Here is a 17,684-nt window from a genome sequence, read left to right as displayed (position 1 = left end):
GTTATCTTTTCTCCACATCCTCGCCCACACTTGTTATTTCTTATCTTTCTTACAATTGCCCTTCGGACAGATGTGAGGTGGTATCTCATTGTGGTTTTGATTCGAATTTCCCTGATGATGAAGGATGGTGAGCATCTTTTCATGTGTCTGCTGGCTATCTTGCATATCTTCTTTGGGAGAATGTCTATTCATGTCCTCCGTTCATTTTTAATAGGATTGGGTTTTTTTGGTGCCGAGTTGTATGGGTCCTTTATATGTTTTGGATACTAACCCTTTATCAGATATGTCATTTGCAAATATCTTCTCTCATTCAGTGGGTTGCCTTTTAGTTTTGTTGCTGCTTTGTTTTGTTTCTGTTTTTTGCTGTACTAAAACTTTAGTGTAATGCTAATAGTTTAATTTTGCTCTTGTTTTCCTTGCCTTAGGAGACGTATCTAGAAAAAAATGTTGCTACAGCCAGTGTCAGAGAAATTACTGTCTGTGTTCTCTTCTAGGATTGTTGTGGTTTCAAGTCCCACATTTAGATCTTTAATCCATTTTTAATTTATTTTTGCATATGGTGTAAGAAAGTGGTCCAGTTTCATTCTTTTGCATATTGTTGTCCAGTTTTCCCAGCACAGCTAACATCCTGCTCAATGGTGAGAAACTGAGATCTTTTCCTCGAAGATAAGGGAAAAAAAAAAAAAAAAAAAGAAACAAGACAAGGATGTCCACTCTCATCACTTTTATTCAAGTGGTACTGGAAGTCCTAGCCACAGAGTCAGTCAGACAAGAAAAAGAAATGAGGCATTCTTATTGATAAGGAAGAAATGAAATTGTCACTATTTCCAGATGACATACACATAGAAAAACCTAAAGACCACACCAAAACACTACTAGAAGTAGTAAATTTAGTAAAGTTTCAGGATACAAAATTGATACCCAGAAATTAATATTGTTCCTGTACACTAGCAATAAAGTAGCAGAAAGAGAAATTAAGAAAACAGTTGCATTAAAAAAAAAGAAAACAATTGCATTTGCTACTGCACCAAAAAGAATAAAATACCTAGGAATAAACTTACAGAGGCAAAAGACCTGTACTTTGAAAATTATAAAACATTGAGGAAAGAAATTGAAAATGATACAAATGGAAAATTATACCATGCTCATGGATTGGAAGAATCAATATTGTTAAAATGTCCATACTTCCCAAAGCAATCTGTAGATTTGATGCAATCCCTATCAAAATAGAAACAGCATTTTTCACAGAACTAGAACAAATAATCCTAAAATTTATATGGAACCACAAAGACCCTGAAAGCCAAAGCAATCTTGAAACAAAGAACAAGGCTGGAGGCATCACAATTCCAGATTTCAAGGTATACTACAAACCTGTATTAATCAAAACAGTATGGTAGTGGCAAAAAAAAAAAAAAAAAGACACATAGATCAATAGAACAGAATAGAGAGCCCAGAAATAAACCCACGCTTGTATGACAGGAGGCAAGAATATACAATGTGGAAAAGAGTTGCCTTTTCATTTTGTTGATGATTTCCTCTTTTTTTTTTTTTCAGAAGCTTTTATTTTTTTTTTTAAAGATTTTTATTTATTTGAGAGAGAGATTGAGAGACAGCATGAGAGGGAAGAGGGTCAGAGGGAGAAGCAGACCCCCCGCTGAGCAGGGAGCCCGATGCGGGACTTGATCCCGGGACTCCAGGATCATGACCCGAGCCAAAGGCAGTCGCCCAACCAACTGAGCCACCCAGGCGCCCTTTCAGAAGCTTTTAGCTTTATGTAGTCCCACTTACTTATTTTTGTTGCCTTTGCTTTGGGAGTCAGATCCAAGAACTCATCACCAAGACAGATGTCACAGAGCTTCCTGCCTGTGTTTTCTTCTAGAAGGGTTATGGTTTCAGGTCTTACATTCAGGTCTTTAATCCATTTCGAGTTAATTTTTATGCATGGTGTAAGATAGTCTAATCTCCTTATTTTGCATGTCACTCTACAGTTTCCTCAAGACCATTTATTGAAGAGACTACTGGCATTTGGTCCAGTCCCTAATGGCTTTGTTCTCTGCCATGACAACTCCTCTATTAACAATCCATTTTCATAAACTTCTGATGCCCAAATGCCCCAACCACTCATGGGCCCGCTGATAGAAGGGCTAGGTTGGCTCCTCCCAAAAGTATGGGGATTCTCCCTCCTGCCAGAGGCTTACCTCCTTTGGTAGTTTGGTTAATTCCTCAGGTCTGGCCCTGTAGCGTGCCTCCTCTGTGTCTCGTTTGGTCTGAGCGGAGCTCTGGTGCACCCGAATGAGCAGAGTGGGAGCCCGTGCCACAGTTTTCTCCACATCTCTGTGTTCCAGATGTCTTGGCTTATGTTTTCCAGCCCTGATTTTATCCAAGTCCTGACCAAGTAGTTAGCCCAGTAGTCACAGACCAGAGGCAGTATACTGTGAACCTTGTGAAAGTGCTTGTCAGGGGTATCCCCTGTTGCTGGGAGTATTACAGCTCAGCCCACTGGGCCCTTTGGTCTCCACCCCATACGGACTTTGGACTATTTGAATAGGGGTGACAGTCTACAGCTGTCCATTATTTGGCCCCTTATGCTCCCTGCTCACTCCATTGGTAAAGGAAGACCATTGCTTTTCTTGTTTTGAGAGTGCTGACCATCCTCCCTGTTGTCCCCAGTGAGCGGGGGCAGAGGCATTTCTGGGTTTGGGGCAAGTCAGTCTCATTGGCACGATGTGAGGCTATTTCCTCATGGAGTTTGTAAATCTCCAGGAGGGCTGGGTATAACTTGACCCTGTAGGTATCATTTCCATTTTAATAATGATGCTGACCATTGCTGATCTGACTTCACGGGGAGCCTTTTCTGTTGTGCAGGACATAATAGAAGTCCTGGTCTGTGGGGTAACTGGCTCTGCCCCAGGAGGGCCTCAGTTTCCAGAAACGCCTTGTATACTACTGGGAGCTACCTCTCCATTGGCAAACACGTTTGGGCTGAGACTGGGAGCCGCTTACAGTAAGAGTCCATCCGTAGGAGTTTGCCTGTCCATTTGGTCCAGGGGCCCCAGGGAGCAAATTTTGGTGGCGGAAACTTGCAATCGTATGTCCTGCCCTCAGGGCACTAGTGGGAAACCTGAACTAAATAACCTCCTTTAGTTTATCTAGTGCCTCTTGTCACTCAGGTCCCCACTGAATACGGAAGACAGACTTACAGACTATAGCAAATAGTCCGGGTGAAGAATGTGTTGGCATCAAAATCCAAACTTCTAGCAAATGTCGAGCCTCCTTACAGATGTGGGAGGTTGGAGCACTAGGAGATTTTCTTTTACCAGATTGGGAATAGTTTACCCTTTTTTTTTTTTTTAAAGATTTTATTTATTTATTTATTTGCCAGAGAGAGAGAGCGTGTGCACACAAGCAAGGGGAGTAGCAGAGGGAGAGGGAGAAGTAGGCTCCCCGCTGAGCCGGGAGCCCGATGCGGGGCTCAGTCCTAGGACCCTGGGATCATGATCTGAGCCGAAGGCAGACGCTTAATGACTGAGCTCCCCAGGCACCCCTGTTTTTATTTTTCAAGAGTGTTTTGGCTATTCGTGGTCTTTTTTGGTTCCATATAAATTTTAGGATTGTTTGTTCTAGCTCTGTGAAAATATGTTGGTAATTTGATAGGGATCGCATTAAATGTGTATATTGCTTTGGGTAGTGTACACATTTTAACAGTATTTTTTCTTCCAACCCATGAGCATGGAATGTCTTTCCATTTCTTTCTGTCGTCTTCACATTCTTTCATCAGTGTTTTATAGTTTTCAGAGGACAGGTCTTTCACCTTTTTGGCTAGATTAACTCCTAGGTATCTTATGGCTTTTGGTGCAGTTTTAAATGGGATTGATTTCTTAATTTCCATTTCTGCTGCTTCATTCCCTGTGTATAGAAATGTAACAGATTTCTGTATAATGATTTTATAACCTATGACTTTACTGAATTCGCGTATCAGGTCTAGCAATGTTTTGGTGGTGTCTTTTGGGTTTTCTTTATAGAGTATCATGTCATCGGCAAATAGCAAATGTTATACTTCTTCCTTGCCAGTTCGGATGCCTTTTATTTCTTTTTGTTGTCTGACTGCTGTGGCTAGGACTTCTAGCACTATGTTAAGTAACAGTGGTGACAGTGGACATCCTTGTGTTGTTCCTGACTGTAAGAGGAGAAGCTCTCAGTTCTTCCCCACCGAGGATATTAGCTGTGGGTTTGTCATAGATGGCCTTTATGATGTTGAGGTATGTACCCTCTAAACCTACTTTGTTGAGGGTTTTTATCATGATGGATGTTGTACTTTGTCAAATGCTTTTTCTGCATCTATTGAAAAGATCATATGGTTCTTATCCTTTCTTTTATTAATGTAATGAATCACATTGATTTGTGAATATTGAACCACCCTTACAAAGCAAGAAGAAATCCCACTTGATCGTGGTGAATCATTCTTTTAACGTACTGTTGGATTTGGTGTGCTAGTACTTGACTGAAAATTTTTGCATGTGTGTTCATCAGAGATACTGGCCTGTAGTTGTCTATTTTTTGTGGAGTCTTTATCTGGTTTTGGTAGCAGGGTGATTCTGGCCTCGTAGAACGAATTTGGAAGTTTTCCTTCCTTTTCTATTTTTCTGGAAAAGTATGAGAAGAATAAGTATTAACTCTTCTTTAAATGTTTGGTACAATTTTGGGGCGCCTGGGTAGCTCAGTCAATGAAGCGTCTGCCCTCAGCTCAGGTCATGATCCCAGGGGTTGTGGGATAGAGCCCCATGTCCAGCTCCCTGCTCTGTGGGGAGCCTGTTTCTCCCTCTCTCCTCTGCTTGTTCTCTCTCTCTCTCTCTCTCAAATAAATAAATAAAATTTAAAACAAATGTTTGGTAGAATTTGTGAAACCATCTGGGCCTGGACTTTTGTTTGTTGAAAGATCTTTATTACTGATTCAATTTCTTTGCTGGTTATTGGTCTGTTCAAGTTTTTTATTCCTTCTTGTTTAAGTTTGGTAGTTTATACGTTTGGCAGAATTTATCCATTTCTTCCAGGTTGTCCAATTTGTTGGCATAGAGTTTTCCATACTATTCTCTTAAAATTGTTTATATTTCTGTGGTGTTGGTTGTTATTTTTCCTCTCTCATTTGTGATTTTATTTGTGTCCTTTCTCTTTTTGTTAAGTCTGGCTAGAGGTTTATCAATTTTATTAATTTTTTCAAAGAACCAGCTCCTGGTTTCACTGATCTTATCTATTTTTTATTTATTTATTTTTTTAGTTTCTATACCATTGATTTCTGCTCTAATCTTTGTTATTTCCTTCCTTCTGCTGGTTTTAGGCTTTGTCTGTTCTCTTTCTAGCTCCTTCAGGTGTAAGGTTAGGTTGTTAGGATTTTTCTTGCTTCATGAGGTAGCCCTGCATTCCTTCCCTGTTAGAATCACTTTTGCTGCATCCCAGTGGTTTTGGATGGTTGCGTTTTAATCTTCATGTGTTTCCATGTATTTTTAAATTTCTTCTTTGATTCCCTGGCTGACCCATTCATTCTTCTCTAGCACGTTGTTTCCCCTCCATTTATTTTTGGTCTTTCTGGATTTTTTTCTTGTGATTTACTTCAAGTTTTGTAACATTATGGTCAGAAAAGGTGCATGGTATGACTTCAATCTTTTTTAATTTGTTGAGGCCTGTTTTCTGTCCTGATATGTGATCTGTTCTGGAGAATATCACATGCATGCTTGAAAAAAAAATGTGTATTCTACTGTTTTGGGATGGAATGTTCTGAATATATCTGTTAAGTCCATCCAGTCCAGTGTGTCATTTAAAGCCATTGTTTCCTTGTTTATTTTCTGTTTGGATGATCTATCCCTTGATGTAAGTGGGGTGTTAATATCCCCTACTATTACTGTATTATTTATCAATTAGTTCCTTTATGTTTACTAATTGTTTTATATATTTGGGTACACCTATGTTGGGTGCATAAATATCTACAGTTGTTAGATCTTCTTGTTGGATTGTCCCCTTTAGGATGCTATAGTGTCCGTCTTCATCTCTTGTTACAGTCTTTGTTTTAAAGTCTAGTTTGTCCGACATAAGTATGGCTACTCTGGCTTGCTTTTGACGTCCATTTACATGGTAAATATTTTTCCATCCCCCTCACTTTCAATCTGCAGGTGTCTTGAGGTCTAAAATGAGTCTCTTGTAGGCAGCATATAGGTGGGTCTTGTTTTTCTTAATCCATTCTGTCACCCTGTATCTTTTGATTGGAGCGTTTGGTCCATTTACATTCACAGTGATTATTGATATGTGTTCAGTGCCATTTTTTACTTGTTTTGTCATTGTTTCTGGAGATTTTCTCTGAATCTTTATTGTCTTTTGTCATTTTTGGTCTTTCCTTCCCACTCAAAGAGTCCCCTTTAATATTTCTTGCAGGGCTGGTTTAGTGGTCATGAACTCCTTTAGTCTTTGTCTGTCTGGGAAACTCTTTATCTCTCCTATTCTCAATGCTAGCTTTACTGGTCAGAGTATTCTTGGCTGCAGATTTTTTCCAGTCAGCACTCTGAACATACCATGCCACTCCCTTCTTGATTGCCAAGTTTCTGTTGATGAATTTGTAGCAAGCCGTATGGGTCTTCCCTCGTAAGTCAAGGACTTCTCTTGTTTTGCTCCTTTTTTATCAGCACATTTTGCAAATTTAATTACAGTAGGTCTTGGTGTTGGCCTGCTTTTGTTGATTTTGATGAGAATTCTCTGTGCCTTGTGGATCTAGATGTCTGTTTCCATCCCCAGATTAGAGAATTTTTCACCATTATTTTCTCAACTGAATTTTCTGCCCCATTTTCCCTCTCTTCTCCTTCTGGAACTCCGATAATACACTATTACATTTGATGGAGTCACTGAGTTCCCTAAGTCTATTGTCTTATTCCATCATTCTTCTTTCTCTCTTTTGTTCAGCGTCTTTGTTTTCCATTATTCTGTCTTCTGTATCACTAATTCAGTCCCCTGCTTCTTCCAGTCTGCTCTTCATTGCATCAGGGCTGTTTCCAATCTCAGTTATTGCACTCTTCATTTCTGACTGATTGTTTTTTTTTTAAACTCTTTTCTCTCTGTGGTGAGGGCCCCCATGAGGTCTTACAGTGAGTCTTGTCTTAAGCCCAGCGAGTATCCTTATCATTGTTGCTTTCAATTCTCCATCAGGCATGTTACTTAGATGTGTTTCAGTTAGATCTCTAGCCATGGCCTTATCTTGTTCTTTTCATCTGGGATGAAAAAGGCAGAGGCTTAACCGACTGAGCCACCCAGGCACCCTCTACATTTTTTTATAATAAAGACACCTCACTGTTCTTGAATGCTGAAGACAGAGGTGGCTCTATAGTCAGAACACTAACAGATGAGCTGATACACGGGCCCACACATGTAGCTCAAGCCCAAGGGTTGGTGGTGGACCTTTAGAGCTCAGAGCCCAGAATGCATCCCATGTTCACTGTGAGCATCATCCAAAATAAGTATGTCAGTACCATTCTGGTGGCCTAATCTCATGAGAGTCCACGAGAGAAATGTGGTACCATGCAGTAAGTGCTGTCTGTTTGCAGTACTAGAACCAGACCTGGGGACCTGCCCAGATGGCACTGGCCCCAGCTAGTCTCAGGCACTGGACAGAGACAGTTTAGAGGCAGCCACCCACACGGGGCCTGGCGTCCCCACTCGCGGTGTCTAAGGGCAAGACCAAAGGAAGTGGTCTCTCCCGTGTAGCACATGCTGTAGTTGGGCTTGGTACTCATCTGCTCTGACAGCTTTGGTCCTGGAATTCTCTGTGCTCCTGGCCTCTCAGATCTCCATGATGCCTCCAAATAAATAATGTCTTTTATCCAGTTGTTTAGTTGATCTCAGCAGGAAAACTGGTCTGCTAAAAGCTTCTCTGTCATCACCGAAAGCAGAACTTTCTCCAGTTAGATTTTTGTTTCTCATCCAACATGTAACACAAACCAGGTTGAGCACAGGCTTCCTTTTTTGTTTGTTTTGTTTTGTTTAAGATTTTGTTTATTTAAGAGAGAGTGAAAAAGAACACGCCTGAGCAGGGAGGAGGGGCAAAGGGAAAGGGAGAAGCAGGCTCCCCGCCGAGCAGGGAGCCCGATGCGGGGCTCGATCCCAGGACCCCGGGATCATGACCTGAGCCGAAGGCAGACGCTTCACCGACTGAGCCACCCAGGCGCCCTGCAGGCATTCTTTCTTGAACAGGGAAAATGTTCCCACATATCTTCCTCATCACCCAGGGATGGCCATTTAGATGTAGTCATCACGTGTCATTACAAACTCAGGACGTTTGAGGATGAGGAAAAAAGATAGCTTTCAAGACCTAAGTATAAAAGGTTCTATGTAGGACACGATAATCATGAATACCAGATTACCTGGGCGAGCCTTCCTTGCCCAGGGACCGGGTGGCTGCCGTTCTGTGATATTACATCTCCACACAGAGGTCTCTGAGCAGGGCCACTGTGCTGCCACCCTTGCCAGCTGAAGTCCTCAGCCTTCTCCTCAGATGTCACTGATCTTGTGGTGGCTCCATCTGAAGCGGTCATCTATTAGAGAAGGTCATCAAGAAGATGTGACCACCAGGTGACCTGTGAGCTGGAGCCCAGCAATGAGAGGCCCCTCACCCCCTCTCCTGTCCTTGGAATGCCTGCCATTCCCGCGGTGGGAGCCGTTTTCAAGGGTGCAGCCTCAAGAGAGTGATGTGTTGTTGACACTACTTGGATTGTATACGTGACTAAACCCTGTTAAGGCCTCTATAGAAAGTTTTAAGGTTCTGGCAGGCAGACACAGAGATCTACTCATCTCACGGCCACCCACAACAAGCCTCGGAAGTTCCCTTGCTTATTAGAGCTGCCATTTGCCAATCTGGAATGGGTTGCCTCTTTCTTTGGTCTCCCCTTGCTCTCCATGTATGGGGGCCAATTTGTGAAGCAACAACTGGTGAGCCGTCCCAAAGTCCAAACAAATGCACCAGCTTGCAACCCTCTCAGGAGCTCTCAGGGTATAATCTGAAACTGGCCTCTGGTACTCAGAGGGCAGGGAGAGAACAAAGAGTCAGGCCACACCAGCTTGTATGTAGCTGGTTTAATAAGCAAAGGAAACTTACGTACAGGATTTGTCTTGGGGAGAAGCAAGATGAGTAGATCCCGGCACCTGTCCAGCAAATCTTAAACATTTACGTAGAGGGTTTGACTGGGTTCGGGTTCATTCAAGTATACTTGCTGGTGTTCTCAACACCACATCACTATCTCAAGGCTCTGTCCTTGGAGCAGCCTCTGGGAGCAGGAAAGGCAAGTGGAACCCACGCTTCAAGGACAGGGCTGGGGAGTAAGGAGCCTCTGATTGACCGGCTCACATGTTAACTGTCAGACACTTCCTCTTGATGACTTTCTCCAACAAAATGGGCCTTGGGGAAGAAGCATCCACAGGAGAAATCCTGAGTTGGCCATCACCCTCTCTGGGGGGGGTGGTCCAGATGTTAGATGCTTGTGCACTGCCATGTGAGTGTGGAGATGCCCCATAACACTGGCCGGTTTGATGTGATTGCCTGAGGAACCACGCAGAGTGTACCGCAGCGGAGAAGGAAAACAAATGGCAGCCACAGTGGGCTGGGCACTGCTTGAAACGGTTCATCTGCCCAACTAGAGGCTGAAGCGCGAGTTAGAAAGTTGGGAGGAGCGCAGAGATTAGAGAAGAACATGCAGTTGTCTACTACTTTGCTAGCTTCGGGGCTGGCACACCAGGTGGGGGAACAGGATAATAAGTTGGAGACCTTAGCGTGCCATTTTGCGAAGCTATGAGGGTGCAAGCTGCTGCAGATTAAGGTCTGAGCATTTTTTTTAAAAAAACATTTCATTCATTTACTTGAGAGAGAGAGAGCACAGAGGGAGAGGGAGAAGCAGACCCGGGCTGAGCAGGGAGCCCAACATGGAGCTCGATCCCAGGACCCTGGGATCATGACCTGAGCCAAAGGCAGACACCTAACCGACTGAGCCACCCAGGCACCCCAAGGGTCTGAGCATTAGTGGCAAAATCTGATAAGGATGCTGAGAGGTGGAATCCCTGGGAAAGTGAGGCGAGTGAAGAGGAGGGTGTTGTGGTAATTGATAGTGGAATAGACGAAGTGCCCCCATGCCATATGACCCCTGATACAAAGGAAAATTTTAAGTAGTAATTGTCCTAGACTTCTGATAATAGAGAAATATGCCCCAAAACTCTTAGGAGAAAACTTGGATTTTTTCTCTGTCCCTTGAAATTGTAAATCTTATTGTGTCTTTGAAAAGGAAACACCCCAGGAAATAACGAAAACACTGTCCATGATTGCCTGAGACTGAAGAGAGAAAAAGGGAAAGAGGTTTTTTAAAATACTACTATAGAAGCTCCCTTGCCCAAAATCTAGCCCACAGCTTCCGTAAGATTACTTGTCAAAGGCAAATACAAGTCTTCAAATCTTCTCCACAAATGTTAGTGAAAGGCTTTAGCCATGTAAGCTGGTAACCCTAACTTGTTCCATCTTCCAGAGATACAATTTGGATTCAACTGTTGGCTATAAACTAGTGAGTTTTGCGTTGTTGTACCTGATTCGTGACTAAAGTTTTGGAATGAAAGCTCTGGAGGCTCTGTGCCTCTATGTTTATGTTTGTCTGTGGATATTGGACTATGAATAGAGGATTTCCTACGTCTGAAGGATATTGCTAAAATCAGTTTGTAAAAGAGCTTGATTTAATTGGCTTAAATAAGTTTTAATATTAATAGTGGACTTATGTAAAGCTATAACTTAATTTTGTTTCATCTGCCAGAAGGACAAAGTTTTCTTGTACTATTGGTCTGTTCTTCAGGAAGTTGAGAAGTTTTTCTTTACCTTTTAAGTAACCTGCCTAGAAAACAAAGATTCTGTGTTTTATCAAAGTAATTTCCTGTGCGCAGTGTTGTCTTTAGCATATCTGTGATTACTTAACAGTCCTCTCTATTGAAAGAGCTAAGTTTTTTTATAACTATGTAACTTTCTATATTTGCCTTTGAAGTCTTTGTCACTGATTAAATGGATAACTAAGTATTGTTTCACAGTGATCTATGATTCTGTTTAATGAAGTGTTTTAAATTCCTTTGATATTTTAGACAAATGTCATAAAAACAAATTCTGAAGTCTTGTTTTTTAGAGATTTTATTTTAGAGAGTTGGGAGGGGGGAGAGGGAGATTATCTTTTTTTTTTTTTTTCATCAATGGATAGATCGGAGAGGGAGATTATCTTGATCAGACTCTGCCTGCTGAGCACAGAGCCTGATGTGGGGCTCGATCCCACGACCCCAAGATTACGACCTGAGCTGAAACCAAGAGTTGGATGCTTAACCGACTGAGCCACCCAGGCGCCCCAAATTCCGAAGTCTTTTTGACCTCAAACTAACTTCGGGATTTTCTAGATGTTCCCTGGAACATCTCAAAAGATGTGTTCTCTCTCCTTATAAAAGAAAGATATTAAACTAATTAGGCTTATTTGATATGTTAAATTACATGGGAAGCATTGTCAGATAAGAAGTGATGCTAAACTTTCATTAGGTTATATTCATATAAATATGTTTATTTATTTAAGATTTTTATTTATTTGTCAGAGAGCACAAGCAGGGGGAGGGGCAAAGGCAGAGGGAGAGGCAGACTCCCCGCTGAGCAGGGAGCCCGATGCGGGGCTCGATCCCAGGACCCCGGGATCATGACCTGAGCCGAAGGCAGATGCCCAACCGACTGAGCCACCCAGGCATCCCAAATATATGTTATATTTATATAAATGTAAGTGTCCCAGAAATTGTATGAAATTTCTAAAACTCCGATATTTCCTGGTATAATGTTATCAATCATAAGTCTAGTTGTTATTTTTTTTAAGATTTTATTTATTTATTTGCCAGAGAGAGCGAGCAAGCACAAGCAGGGGGAGCAGCAAGGGCAGAGGGAGAAGCAGGCTCCCCGCTGAGCAGGGAGCCCGATGCGGGGCTGGATCCCAGGACCCTGGGATCATGACCTGAGCTGAAGGCAGACGCTTAACCGACTGAACCACCCAGGTGCCCCTCTAGTTGTTATTTTTTTAAGGATGTCACAGAAATAACCAGATTTCCTCCAGATCTTCTCACCACTTTCCACAGACTCCTCCTCTCCCAGCAGGGCCTTAAGAGGCCTATCACTCCCTTCCTTGTCTCCTGAGCCATAGCAGCACTTTCCTTGGTATGTCTTTTGCTTAATATGCCCCTTTTTATATAAATAAAAGATACATTAGAGTTGTTCTCTCCAAGGAAAAAAAATTTCCTTGTTCATTGCATTATCATGAACTCTCATCAGATCTTTATGACTATTTTTAAGTCTTTGGTCATTTATAGATGGTTATCCTTTTACTGTAATGCTTTGGCAAAAGTGTTCCTACAAAAGTGCATCATCTTCAAGGGGATTCGTGGAAGAGGCTCTGACAGGCACGGGTTTCTGAGAACGATGATGAATGTGCCTTCATGTGGGAGGGGCAACAGTGGATCTTCCAGATGCTTCCCCGGGGCTACCTGCACAGCCCCACAGTGCACCATGGGACGGGAGCCCGAGACCTGTCCCCGTTCTCCTTCCCCACATTGGTAAGAGGGGCCCATTGCACTGATGTTAACATGTGAAGATTTGCTTCTGCTGCGGGACACTCTGAAGGCTTTGCTGGAGCGTCTGTGAGGGAGAGGATGGGCAGTGAACCCACGGAAAATTCAAAGCCCAGGCATCACTGTAGTTTGGGGAAGTTGTTGGGGTAACATGTGCGTTGTCTCAGAAGCTGTGACTGATCAAGTACCTACCCAACCGCTAAGAACGTGAAAGAAATGCAGGCCTTTGTAGGAATTTGGCGGTTTAGGAGGACTTTTACTCTCCACGTGGCACGGTGCCTTCATCCTTTATACCGCCTCGCAAAGAAAGGGCACGCGTGGGCTTGGGGATCAGAACAGCAGGCCCCCTTTGAGAAGGCAAAAACTATTAATGAAGCAGATGAAAACTCTGGGCATCTCCCAAGCCTGTAAGGCTGCCATTTGAGCTAGACGTGACTCCAGAAGTCATGGGTTGGGCACCATGGCAGAGACAACAGGAGGAGAGACTACCCCTAGGAATTGGGGTCCCAGCCCTGGAAGGGGGCAGAAGCCCAGGATACCCCCATAGACAGCTTCTAATGGTACACAGCGCTCCTTCAGGTCGAGCCCCTCATGAAGGAACAACACATCATGGCAAGAACTTCCCTCCTTACCAAAGGGCGGGTTGAGAGTACGTTCCATCTACCCACCTCTGCCATGGTTCAAACCCCCACTTTGAAGAAGTCCCAGGCCTATTGGCAACAGAAGCGCACCCTGTCTGCCAGCCCATTGTCTCTAGAAGTACGGGGGCTACTAGGTCCTTTGGAGTATGTAGATCCTCCAAATGCCCCCGCCCCATTCCTGTGGCCACTTGCAGCCCGTGGAGTGGGAGCGGGGGCAATTCCTGTTGGTGCCTAGAAACAGGAACAAGCCACAGGAGCCATAAAGCTGAACTCAGAGCGGTTTGGCTGGTGATCACTCCTGAGCCCCAGCTGCTAACCCTTTGCACTGACAGTTGGGCGGTTCTAAAGGGATTGACCCCGTGGCTTGGACAGTGGGAAGCTGAGTGGTGGATGATCATGAATAAGCCCTCTTGGGGTCAGGATAGGTGGAAAAGCATTTGGGTGCACGTTCGAGAACCTGAGGCAGTCTTCCCTGTCTTCTACGTCCTAGGGCGTAAGGCACTGACCCCCTGGCAGGCAGCTGCTGCCCCAGCGTGGGTACAAGCCCTGGCAACAGGTCCTTCAGTAGATAGAACAGATTAGGTGCAACAGACGACTGGCCCCCATAGCACCTGTGTGGGATGGTACATTGCCCCTGAGATGCAGTGACTTGGTTAATGCAGTGACAGCACGTCCTGCGTGTTCTAAACCGTGCCCACGACAGCTGCTGCTAGAGTCGGAACATCCACGGGAGTTCCCAACTGGTGAGAGATCGGCAAACCGATGATGCTCCCCCCGCCTCCCTCTTGAGTCAGGGTTCTAGATATGCCTCGGTTTGTATGGACAGTGCATCTGGCCTGACCTAAGCTTGCCCCAATCACTGTGCAAACCAGGCTGCCACCGTTAGATTAGAGAAGCTGCGTACCATATACAGATACCCTCACTGACTAGACAGTGATTGGGGGTCACAGTTCAAAGGTCATGATGTGCAAGACTGGGCAAAAGAACATGGCATTGAACAAAGCAGCAGGGTTGGTAGAAAGGAAGAATGGAATATTAAAGCAGCAGATTAAATTACTAACAGGTAAACCCACCTCGGCCCGGTGTTGTAGCCTTTTTTTTTTTTTTTTTTTTAAGATTTATTTGTCAGAGAGTGAGAGAGAAAGAGAGAGCACAAGCAGGGAGAGTGGCAGGCAGAGGAGCCCGGTGTGGAACCTGATCCCAGGACCCCAGGATCATGACCTGAGCCGGAGGCAGATGCCCAACTGACTGAGCCACCCAGGCGTCCCTGTTGCAGCCTTTAATACATTTGAATGATCAACCAGTAGGGCCTGGTGCCCCCTATGCCAGGCCAGGAGCCACTGCTGAGACACCCAACACTAGGAAGGTACGGAGGTCACAGGAGATGGCCACCGCCCTAACAGTCACCATGGATCAACATGCTGTGCTGCTGAGAACACACCTGGGGAAGACATCATCTGCTGGAATTTGCAATGGGGCGTTTCACCAGGATGGGTGAGTGACCTCACACCCCCTGGTGAGGGGGAGCTACTCTCTCCTCCACTGGGATGCCATCGTCCTGCTGCAAGCTGGACTTGTTGACATGCACTCCGCCTGGAATGGAACATGCCCCATTGAAAGAGGGGAGGAGGAGGTCCTGTCCCTAGTCCATTTCACGTCTGACGGTACTGCCCCCACCAGCCAAATACATGGCATGCACAACCTGGTCAGGTTCCTAAGGCTTCCAGTCTCCCTTTCCTTGAGGCCAGCTGGGCACATTTTCTTTTCCACTGGTATGATCATCTGGCCGCCATCTTTGTCCCCTCCATTGGCCTGGAGGGTGTTATCGCACACGCAGAAACCTAATTCACCCAACAAAATGATAGCCAGCAGACCCTTCCTTGTATTGAACACTGAAATGTCTCTGATGAGCAAAATTGTCCTCCAAAATAGGATGGCCTGGGACATTATTACTGCCTTGCAGGGAGGCACCTGTGCCATTATCCAGTGTTGTGTGTTCATACCTGTTGAGTCGGCTAATGTATCGTCCTTATTAAATCACATGAGGCCCCAAGTGAACGTCTTGAGTGATCCAATCCCCAGCCCATAGGCATTAATAAATCAGTGGTTTGGGTCATGGGGTTCTTGGTGGAAAAAACTGTTGCTCGCTTTGGGAATTATCTTCTGAATCTGCGTTCTCTCTCGCATGTGCCTGTACTGTTGCTGTGGGGGTCCGCCTCCCAGTGCAGCCAGCTAGCCTCCGGAGGGGCCGCTTCCGTGCTATCAATACCTCTTGCTGGCTGATCAGGGCCCACTGCAGAAGAGGGGCACGTGTAAGCTTGTAAGAAGCAATCCCAAGGGCTGGGGTGTTGGAGGAGGTCAGCGAGAGGGCGTGACTTCCAGTTCATCCGTGAGCTGGACCCAGGCAATGAGAGGCTCCGCACGCCCTCTCCTGTCCTTGCAATGTATACTCTGTCCACCCTTCTCACAGTGGGAGCCACTTTCCGGGATGCAGACTTCAGAGAGTAATGTGTTGAGACCGTCTGGCTGGGGTATGTGACTGAACCTACTTAAGGCCTCTGTATACTTTTAAGATGCTGGCCAGCAGGTGTGAAGATCTACTCATCTTGTAGCCACCGGAGACAAGCCTCATAAGTAAGTTCCCTTATTAAACTTGCCACGTACCAATCTGGAACAGTCTGCCTCTTTCTTTGATCTCTCCTTGCCTTCCATGTACAGGGGCCGGCTGGCAAACCAAAATCATCCCTGGGTGATGAAAAGACGTATAGGAGCTCCTTGCCTGTAGAGTGCTGAAAATGTTCAGGACAGATTCCTTATCCCTTTTGGACCCTGGAGATAGTCTCTCACTTCCCAAGGGAAGTGGCCGGACTTTGCAAGATATAATTTGGGCAGCTTTGTTATGTAGTCCATGAAGCTACCCCTTTCTCAGTCTTCAGAGACCCCCCCCCCCAAGCCCAAGCAGGTGCCTTAAATCCTGAATCGTGTCCTCTTACAGTTGATCAAGTTACCAAACCAGACCTGATCTTCACGTTTGAGAGAGTCTTCGATGGCAGAAAAATCTAACGTTGCATAGGTGAGTGAGAACTAGGAAGATTGGGGATGGTGGATGGAAGGTTTTATCTGGTGAGAGACTTGACATGCGATCGACATATCTTTGGTCTTCCTTAAAGGAGAAGCGGTAGGCCTCTGGTGATTATAGGACATGGGTGTGAGCTCCTCAGATTAAATGACCTTTCCACATTCCTGTGCGTGCGCCCCCCCCCCCCACAATATTCTTTGCTTAGGTTTGAGAAAGAACCATGCCTGCCTTCCTTTTCCTCAAGATCTCATCCCTGCCTCTCAGCTCGAACAAGCCCTTCTGAGTCATTCTCCCTTTCCCTGGCCTTTTCATTTTCCAACCCTCCAGTTGTCATCAGTCCCTTTTCTTATGCATTCAGACATTTATAGATCCGTCCTTAACTTTGTGACCTTTGTTTCTTCTGCTTTCTTCTCTCCTCGTGAGAAGCTTTAAGCTGTTTTCTGTGTCTCCCAGATTCCACCCCACCCACATGTAAACTCCTCCTTTCAGGGATCTCCATTCCCTGGCCCTATCCATTATTTGTTCTTCTCTGCAACCCCCCCCCCAAATTGAAGCTATGGTGTTTGTCTTCTAGTTGTTGTCAGAAAGAAAAACAATTTGTGTTCTAGCTTATATTTAGCAGCCTTGCAAAATTCACTTAAGTCTAACAATTCATTTACAGATGCTTTTGGATTTTTCTGTGTAATGTCATCTGTAAAAATTGGGCGCTTTATTCCTTTCCAGTCATTGTTTTCTCTCTCTCTGTGGATCACTAAGTCCTCCAGTACAGCAGGCATGCTAGTTCTCCTTCCCAGTCTCAGGAGGAAAGTTTTTACTGTCACCATTTTTTCTTTTTTAATACACCCTTTATCAGACTAAGGAAGTTCTCTCCTCTTCCTAGTTTGCTAAGAATTTATGTTATGAATGGGTGTTGAATCGTATGAGATCCCCTTCTCGTTAATTACATTGGCTAAATTGTCGATTTTATTGGCATAAGGTTTTTTTTCATAATTCCCTAATTTGTTTAATGTTTATAAAATCTTTAGTGAAGTCCACTATATCACTCCGAATTTGAAAATTTGTGGTTTCCCTTTTTCTTGATCAGTCTGGGGTTTCTCACATTTATTAACCTTTTCAAAGAACTCCCTTTGATTTTTCTCTTATTGCCTGTCCTCTAGAGGACAGGAAAACAAATGTGATGGAGGAAACTCCTAAGTGTTAAGCACAGATAATAAGCTAGGAGCTTGAGATGTATCAAAATTCATAAGGCGTGAAGTATAAATAATGAGTAAGCAAAGTGCTTTGAAGGCACCGGCAGAATCCGTAAGATGTGTTAA

The 17,684-nt window shown here is 44.4% G+C and overlaps 1 protein-coding gene and 1 long non-coding RNA gene across 5 annotated transcripts in view; one reads left to right on the top strand and one right to left on the bottom strand.

Annotated features, from left to right (window-relative positions):
- ZNF182 (zinc finger protein 182) overlaps positions 1-17,684 on the bottom strand; it is a 238,910-nt gene that overhangs the window by 187,515 nt on the left and 33,711 nt on the right. The window lies entirely within an intron of this gene.
- The window catches only part of LOC118548094 (uncharacterized), a 51,786-nt gene that overhangs the window by 27,434 nt on the left and 6,668 nt on the right, over positions 1-17,684 (top strand). For all 4 annotated transcript variants that reach the window (XR_013444842.1, XR_013444841.1, XR_013444840.1 and 1 more), the window contains 5 exons: positions 12,391-12,633; positions 13,780-14,032; positions 14,406-14,783; positions 15,760-15,923; positions 16,285-16,362. This is a non-coding gene — a long non-coding RNA (uncharacterized LOC118548094). The remainder of the gene's footprint in view (positions 1-12,390; positions 12,634-13,779; positions 14,033-14,405; positions 14,784-15,759; positions 15,924-16,284; positions 16,363-17,684) is intronic.

Source organism: Halichoerus grypus, chromosome X (assembly GCF_964656455.1).
Source record: "Halichoerus grypus chromosome X, mHalGry1.hap1.1, whole genome shotgun sequence".
Taxonomy (NCBI): domain Eukaryota; kingdom Metazoa; phylum Chordata; class Mammalia; order Carnivora; family Phocidae; genus Halichoerus; species Halichoerus grypus.
Note: the sequence above shows the minus strand (reverse complement) of the source record. Positions and strands in the feature narration are given on the sequence as shown.